This window comes from Leucopleurus acutus (assembly GCF_964270905.1).
Source record: "Leucopleurus acutus genome assembly, chromosome: 16".
NCBI lineage: Eukaryota > Metazoa > Chordata > Mammalia > Artiodactyla > Delphinidae > Leucopleurus > Leucopleurus acutus.
In genome coordinates, this window is record NC_139158.1 from 51,341,384 (window position 1) to 51,349,677 (window position 8,294).

Genomic DNA, 8,294 nt, shown 5'->3' on the forward strand with positions numbered 1-8,294 from the left:
TTCAGGTCTTTTGTCTCCTTAGGTAGGTTTATTCCTAGATATTTTATTCTTTTTGTTGCAATGGTAAATGGGAGTGTTTTCTTGATTTCACTTTCAGATTTTTCATCATTAGTATGTAGGAATGCCAGAGATTTCTGTGCATTAATTTTGTATCCTGCTACTTTACCAAATTCATTGATTAGCTCTAGTAGTTTTCTGGTAGCATCTTTCGGATTCTCTATGTATAGTATCATGTCATCTGCAAGCAGTGACAGCTTTACTTCTTCTTTTCCGATTTGGATTCCTTTTATTTCCTTTTCTTCTCTGATTGCTGTGGCTAAAACTTCCAAAACTATGTTGAATAATAGTGGTGAGAGTGGGCAACCTTGTCTAGTTCCTGATCATAGTGGAAATGCTTTCAGTTTTTCACCATTGAGGATGATGTTGGCTGTGGGCTTGTCATATATGGCCTTTATTATGTTGAGGAAAGTTCCCTCTATCCCTACTTTCTGCAGGGTTTTTATCATAAATGGGTGTTGAATTTTGTCAAAAGCTTTCTCTGCATCTATTGAGATGATCATATGATTTTTCTCCTTCAATTTGTTAATATGGTTTGTCACATTGATAGATTTGCATATATTGAAGAATCCTTGCATTCCTGGAATAAACCCAACTTGATCATGGTGTAGATCCTTTTAATGTGCTGTTGGATTCTGTTTGCTAGTATTTTGTTGAGGATTTTTGCATCTATGTTCATCAGGGATATTGGCCTGTAGTTTTCTTTCTTTGTGACATCATTCTCTGCTTTTGGTATCAAGGTGATGGTGGCCTCGTAGAAGGAATTTGGGAGTGTTCCTCCCTCTGCTATATTTTGGAAGAGTTTGAGAAGGATAGGTGTTAGCTCTTCTCTAAATGTTTGATAGAATTTGCTTATGAAGCCATCTGGTCCTGGGCTTTTGTTTGTTGGAAGATTTTTAATTACAGTTTCAATTTCAGTGCTTGTGATTGGTCTGTTCATATTTTCTATTTCTTCCTGATTCAGTCTTGGCAGGTTGTGCATTTCTAAGAATTTGTCCATTTCTTCCAAGTTGTCCATTTTATTTGCATAGAGTTGCTTGTAATAATCTCTCATGATGTTTTTTATTTCTGCAGTGTCAGTTGTTACTTCTCCTTTTTCATTTCTAATTCTATTGATTTGAGTCTTCTCCCTTTTTTTCTTGATGAGTCTGGCTAATGGTTTATCTATTTTGTTTATCTTCTCAAAGAACCAGCTTTTAGTTTTATTGATCTTTGCTATTGTTTACTTCATTTCTTTTTCATTTATTTCTGATCTGATTTTTATGATTTCTTTCCGTCTGCTAACTTTGGGGTTTTTTGTTCTTCTTTCTCTAATTGCTTGAGGTGCAAGGTTAGGTTGTTTATTCGAGATGTTTCCTGCTTCTTAAGGTGGGCTTGTATTGCTATAAACTTCCCTCTTAGAACTGCTTTTGCTGCATCCCATAGGTTTTGGGTCGTTGTGTCTCCATTGTCATTTGTTTCTAGGTGTTTTTTAATTTCCTCTTTGATTTCTTCAGTGATCACTTCATTATTAAGTAGTGTATTGTTTAGCCTCCATGTGTTTGTATTTTTTACAGATCTTTTCCTGTAATTGATATCTAGTCTCATGGTATTGTGGTCAGAAAAGATACTTGATACAATTTCAATTTTCTTAAATTTACCAAGGCTTGATTTGTGACCCAAGATATGACCTATCCTGGAGAATGTTCCATGAACACTTGAGAAAAATGTGTATTCTGTTGTTTTTGGATGGAGTGTCCTATAAATATCAATTAAGTCCATCTTGTTTAATGTATCATTTAAAGCTTGTGTTTCCTTATTTATTTTCATTTTGGATGATCTGTCCATGGGTGAAAGTGGGGTGTTAAAGTCCCCTACTATGAATGTGTTACTGTCGATTTCCCCTTTTATGGCTGTTAGTTTTTGCCTTATGTATTGAGGTGCTCCTATGTTGGGTGCATAAATATTTACAATTGTTATATCTTCTTCTTGGATCGATCCCTTGATCATTATGTAGTGTCCTTCTTTGTCTCTTCTAATAGTCTTTATTTTAAAGTCTATTTTGTCTGATATGAGAATTGCCACTCCAGCTTTCTTTTGGTTTCCATTTGCATGGAATATCTTTTTCCATCCCCTTACTTTCAGTCTGTATGTGTCTCTAGGTCTGAAGTGGGTCTCTTGTAGACAGCATATATATGGGTCTTGTTTTTGTTGGCCATTCAGCCAATCTGTGTCTTTTGGTGGGAGCACTTAGTCCATTTACATTTAAGGTCATTATCGATATGTATGTTCCTATTCCCATTTTCTAAATTGTTTTGGGTTCGTTATTATAGGTCTTTTCCTTCTCTTGTGTTTCTTGTCGAGAGAAATTCCTTTAACATTTGTTGTAAAGCTGGTTTGGTGGTGCTGAACTCTCTCAGCTTTTGCTTGTCTGTAAATGTTTTAATTTCTCCATCAAATCTGAATGAGATCCTTGCTAGGTAGAGTAATCCTGGTTGCAGGTTTTTCTCCTTCATCACTTTCAGTATGTCCTGCCACTCCCTTCTGGCTTGCAGAGTTACTGCTGAGAGATCAGCTGTTAACCTTATGGGGATTCCCTTGTGTGTTATTTGTTGTGTTTCCCTTGCTGCTTTTAATATTTTTTCTTTGTATTTAATTTTTGACAGTTTGATTAATATGTGTCTTGGCGTATTTCTCCTTGGATTTATCCTGTATGGGACTCTCTGTGCTTTCTGGACTTGATTAACTATTTCCTTTTCCATATTAGGGAAGCTTTCAACTATAATCTCTTCAAATATTTTCTCCATCTCTTTCTTTTTCTCTTCTTCTGGAACCCCTATAATTCAAATGTTGGTGCATTTAATGTTGTCCCAGAGGTCTCTGAGACTGTCCTCAGTTCTTTTCATTCTTTTTTCTTTATTCTGCTCTGCAGTAGTTATTTCCACTATTTTATCTTCCAGGTCACTTATCCGTTCTTCTGCCTCAGTTATTCTGCTATTGATCCCATCTGGAGTATTTTTAATTTCATTTATTGTGTTGTTCATCTTTGCTTGTTTCATCTTTATTTCTTCTAGGTCCTTGTTAAATGTTTCTTGCATTTTGTCCATTCTATTTCCAAGATTTTGGATCATCTTTACTATCATTATTCTGAATTCTTTTTCAGGTAGACTGCCTATTTCCTCTTCATTTGTTAGGTCTGGTGCATTTTTATCTTGCTCCTTCATCTGCTGTGTGTTTTTCTGTCTTCTCATTTTGCTTATCTTACTGTGTTTGGGGGTCTCCTTTTTGCAGGCTGCAGGTTCCTCATTCCCGTTGTTTTTGATGTCTGTCTCCAGTGTCTAAGGTTGGTTCAGTGTGTTGTGTAGGCTTCCTGGTGGAGGGGACTAGTGCTTGTGTTGTGGTGGATGAGGCTGGATCTTGTCTTTCTGGTGGGCAGGTCCACGTCTGGTGGTGTGTTTTGGGGTGTCTGTGGCCTTATTATGATTTTAGGGAGCCTCTCTGCTAATGGGTGGGGTTGTGTTCCTGTCTTGCTATTTGTTTGGCAAAGGTTGTCCAGCACTGTAGCTTGCTGGTCGTTGAGTGAAGCTGGGTGCTGGTGTTAAGATAGAGGTCTCTGGGAGATTTTCGCCATTTGATATTATGTGGAGGTGGGAGGTCTCTTTTTGACCAGTGTCCTGAAGTTGGCTCTCCCACCTCAGAGGCAGAGCCCTGACTGCTGGCTGGAGCACCAAGAGCCTTTCATCCACATGGCTCAGAATGAAAGGGAGAAGAAGTAGAGAGAATTAGTAGAAGTAGGAAGAAAGAAAGAAAGAAAGAAAGAAAGGAGGGAAGGAAGGAAGGAAGAAAGAAAGAAAGAAAGAAGAAAAGAAGGAAAGAAAGGAGGGAGGGAGGAAGGAAGGAAGGAGGGAAGGAAGGAAAAAAGACAGAAAGAAGATACAGTAAAATAAAATAAAGTATAATAAAGTTATTGAATTAAAAAATAATTATTTAGAAAAAAAAAAAAAGGACGGATAGAACCTTAGGACAAATGGTGGAAGCAAAGCTATACAGACAAAATCTTACACAGAAGCATACTCATACACCCTCACAAAAAGAGGTAAAGGGAAAAAAATCATAAATCTTGCTCTCAAAGTCCACCTCCTCAATTTGGGATGATTCATTGTCTAAAGGAGGAAAGGAAGGAAGGAAGGAAGGAAGGAAGGAAGGAAAGAAAGAAAGAAAGAAAGAAAGAAAGAAAGAAAGAAAGAAAGAAAGAAAGAAAGAAAGAAAGAAGGAAAGAAAGAAAGAAGGTAAAGTGTAATAAAGTTAATAAAATAAATTATTAAGAAAAAAATTTTAAAAAAAAACAATGGACGGATAGAACCCTAGGACATATGGTGGAAGCAAAGCTATACAGACAAGATCTCACACAGAAGTATACACATTCACAAAAAGAGGAAAAGGGGAAAAAATCATAGATCTTGCTCTCGAAGCCCACCTCCTCAATTTGGGATGATTCGTTGTCTATTCATGTATTCCACAGATGCAGGGTACATCAAGTTGATTGTGGAGCTTTAATCTGCTGCTTCTGAGGCTGCTGGGAGAGATTTCCCTTTCTCTTCTTTGTTCTCACAGCTCCCAGGGGCTCAGCTTTGGATTTGGCCCTGCCTCTGCGTGTAGGTCGCTGGAGGGCGTCTGTTTTTTGCTCAGACAGGACGGGGTTAAAGGAACCGCTGATTCGGGGGCTCTGGCTCACTCAGGCCGGGGTGGGGGGAGGGAGGGGCACGGCGTGCGGGGCGGGCCTGCGGCGGCAGAGGCCGGCGTGACGTTGCACCAGCCTGAGGCCCGCCGTGCGTTCTCCCGGGGAAGTTGTCCCTGGATCCCGGGAACCTGGCAGTGGCGGGCTGCACAGGCTCCCCGGAAGAGGGGTGTGGATAGTGACCTGTGCTCGTACACAGGCTCCTTGGTGGCGGCAGCAGCAGCCTTAGCGTCTCCCGCCCGTCTCTGGGGTCCGTGCTTTTAGCCGTGGCTCGCGCCCGTCTCTGGGGTCCGCGCTTTTAGCTGCGGCTCGCGCCCGTCTCTGGAGTTCCTTTAAGCAGCGCTCTTAAACCCCTCTTCTCGCGCAGCAGGAAACAAAGAGGGAAGAAAAAGTCTCTTGCCTCTTCGGCAGGTGCAGACTTTTGCCCGGACTCCCTCCCGGCTAGCCGTGGTGCACTGACCCCTTCAGGCTGTGTTCAAGCCGCCAACCCCAGTCCTCTCCCTGCGCTCCGACCAAAGCCCGAGCCTCAGCTCGCAGACCCGCCCGCCCCGGCGGGTGAGCAGACAAGTCTCTTGGGCTGGTGAGTGCCCGTCGGCACCGATCCTGTGTGCGGGAATCTCCCCGCTTTGCCCTCCGCACCCCTGTTGCTGTGCTCTCCTCCGTGGCTCCGAAGCTCCCCCCTCCGCCTCCCGCAGTCTCCGCCCGTCAAGGGGCTTCCTAGTGTGTGGAAACCTTTCCTCCTTCACAGCTCCCACCCACTGGTGCAGGTGCTGTCCCTATTCTTTTGTCTCTGTTTTTTCTTTTGCCCTACCCAGGTACGTGGGGAGTTTCTTGCCTTTTGGGAGGTCTGAGGTCTTCAGCCAGCATTCAGTAGGTGTTCTGTAGGAGCTGTTCCACGTGTAGATGTATTTCTGGTGTATCTGTGGGGAGGAAGGTGATCTCTGCGTCTTACTCTTCCGCCATCTTCCCAGCACCCCCCTGAATGTCAAGGATTCTTGAAGCTGGTCCTAATGGCTTTCTACAATGGTTCTTTGAAGGCTGTTTGCTCTGAGGGCCTATATCAAATGAGGAGAAAAGTCCACAACTTCTTTGACCCTGTCTTTTTTTTCCCCTCACGTTTTATTTTATTTTAAAATTTTAATTTAATTTTTATTTTATATTGTAGTATATTTTATATTGTAGTATATTGATTTACAATGTTGTGTTAGTTTCAGGTATTAAATTTTAATTTAATTTTTCACGTATTAAATTTTAATTTAATTTTTATTTTATATTGTAGTATATTTTATATTGTAGTATATTGATTTACAATGTTGTGTTAGTTTCAGGTATACAGCAAAGTGATTTAGTTATACATATACATATATTCATTCATTTTCCATATAGGCTATTACAGAATATTGAGTAGAGTTCCCTGTGCTCTACAGTAGCTCCTTGTTGATTATTTTATATATAGTAGCGTGTATATGTTAATCCCTAACTCCTAATTTTTCCCTCCCTCCCCTCACCCTTTCCCCTTTGGTAACCATAAGTTTGATTTCTAAGTCTGTGAGTCTGTTTCTGTTTGTAAATAAGTTCATTTGTGTAATTTTTTTAGATTCCACACATAAGTGATATCATATGATATTTGTCTTTCTGTCTTACTTCACTTAGTATGATAATCTCTAGGTCCATCCGTGTTGCTGCAAATGGCATTATTTCTTTTATGGCTGAGTAACCATTGTATTAATATATATGTACCACATCTTCTTTATCCATTCCTCTGTCGATGGACATTTAGGTTGCTTCCATGTCTTGGCTATTGTAAATAGTGCTGCAGTGAACATTGTGGTGCATGTATCTTTTTGAATTATGGTTTTCTTCGGGTATATGCCCAGGAGTGGGATTGTAGGATCATATGGTAGTTTGACCCTGTCTTCATAAAGAGTCAGATAGCTTAGGGAAGAGGGAAGTTAGAATGGATGCAAAGATGGTTTTAGGTACCATCTGAGAACCTATCACTTGACTATTTTTCTTACCGACTGAGAGAGCCCAGAGGATACTCCCTTTACAAAGACAATAAGTATTCTCTGCAGAAGGGTGCTGGCATCTTCCAGAAGCTCTGTGGAGGCTGTCGTCTAAGCCTGGCTTCTAGGTTGATGTGCTGGGAAGCTGTCTAGGAGTTGAGCTTCCTAATATCACTGGGATGATGGATGATGGGACTCAGAATAACAGAGTGTTTGTAGCAGCACTTACTGTAAGTGGCAAGGTGGACTTAACTACCATTCTGGGCAGCAAATTAAAGTTCTAGGGTATCTTGAACTACAGGTATATGACAGTGGCTAAGAGAGCCTGGAAATCTTTGGGACAAAATCATTGGACAGCTGACTGGGATGCTGCACAATTTGGAAAATCAGAAAAAAGTTCAAGAAAATATGACCCATGGAATATCATGGTCCCTTACCAAGTTTCCACCTCTAATTCAGTTCTCAGATGGCAAAGAAATTATGACAGTCAACTAACTCAAGCTCATCTTTGTTCCATTTTTAATTGTTTTCACATTTTATGCATAGCTATTTTGTATTTATCCGCTGATTCTAAAACATGAAGTACAAGGGTGCTGGAAGCCAGCTTGTTCTTTTGTCAACAGTTATTTTTGGTGATATTTCTCCTTGTGTGGTTAAGTAATAGTTGATTATCAATGTTCATATATAGGAATCCTCTGGGCCTAAATCAGGATGTTTTCCTAGGGGGAGTGTTGCTTTGCTTCTACTAAGGCAGGAACAACTTTAGCTTCTTCCAAAGTGCCATTCTAGGTTTCTGTCTCGCAGGCTTAACTGCCCTGCCTTTCCTGTTCAAAGGGCCTAAGGCTTGGTCTCCAGATCCGTGTTATCATGATTGCTTAGGGCTATCCTGTCTTTTGCATTAGTTTATTCTCTATATAGATTCTCAGATTTCATTTCTGTCACTTCTTTGGGGGGGGGGCAGGGAGTGCTCAGATATTTCCTTTACTATCTAGTGAGCCTAGCAACATTTTGTCATTTTTAAAATGTATCCAGGAGACATCTGTATTTTAGCACAAGGAGCCTTCAGATTTATCTAGATTGCAAAAGGAAATCACTCTGGCTCCCACTAACATCATTGACATCATGAAAATGACTAAATGGAGTTAGCAACTGCCCCATGCACCAATCATGATGGAATTGGGTTTGGTCCAGGAAGTATTTATTTTTTATTGTATTTTATTTATTTATTTATTTTTGGTTGCATTGGGTCTTTGTTGCTGCGCTCGACTTTCTCTAGTTGCGGTGAGCGGGGGCTACTCTTTGTTACTGTGCGCAGGCTTCTCATTGCGGTGGCTTCTCTTGTTGTGGAGCACAGGCTCTAGGCACATGGGCTTCAGTAGTTGTGGCTTGCGGGCTCTAGAGTGCAGGCTCAGTTGCTATGGTGCAGGGGTTTAGTTGCTCCACAGCATGTGGGATCTTCCCGAACCAGGGCTCGAACCCATGTCCCCTGCACTGGCAGGCGGATTCTTAACCAC

General features: G+C 41.0%; 1 long non-coding RNA gene across 1 annotated transcript; it reads left to right on the forward strand.

The window, feature by feature from the left end:
* The first annotated feature begins 3,711 nt into the window (after positions 1 to 3,711).
* LOC309973040 lies at positions 3,712 to 4,083 on the forward strand. Its single transcript, XR_014326810.1, has 2 exons — positions 3,712 to 3,827; positions 3,868 to 4,083. It is a non-coding gene; the product is annotated as an uncharacterized lncRNA (long non-coding RNA).
* Positions 4,084 to 8,294: the final 4,211 nt, after the last annotated feature.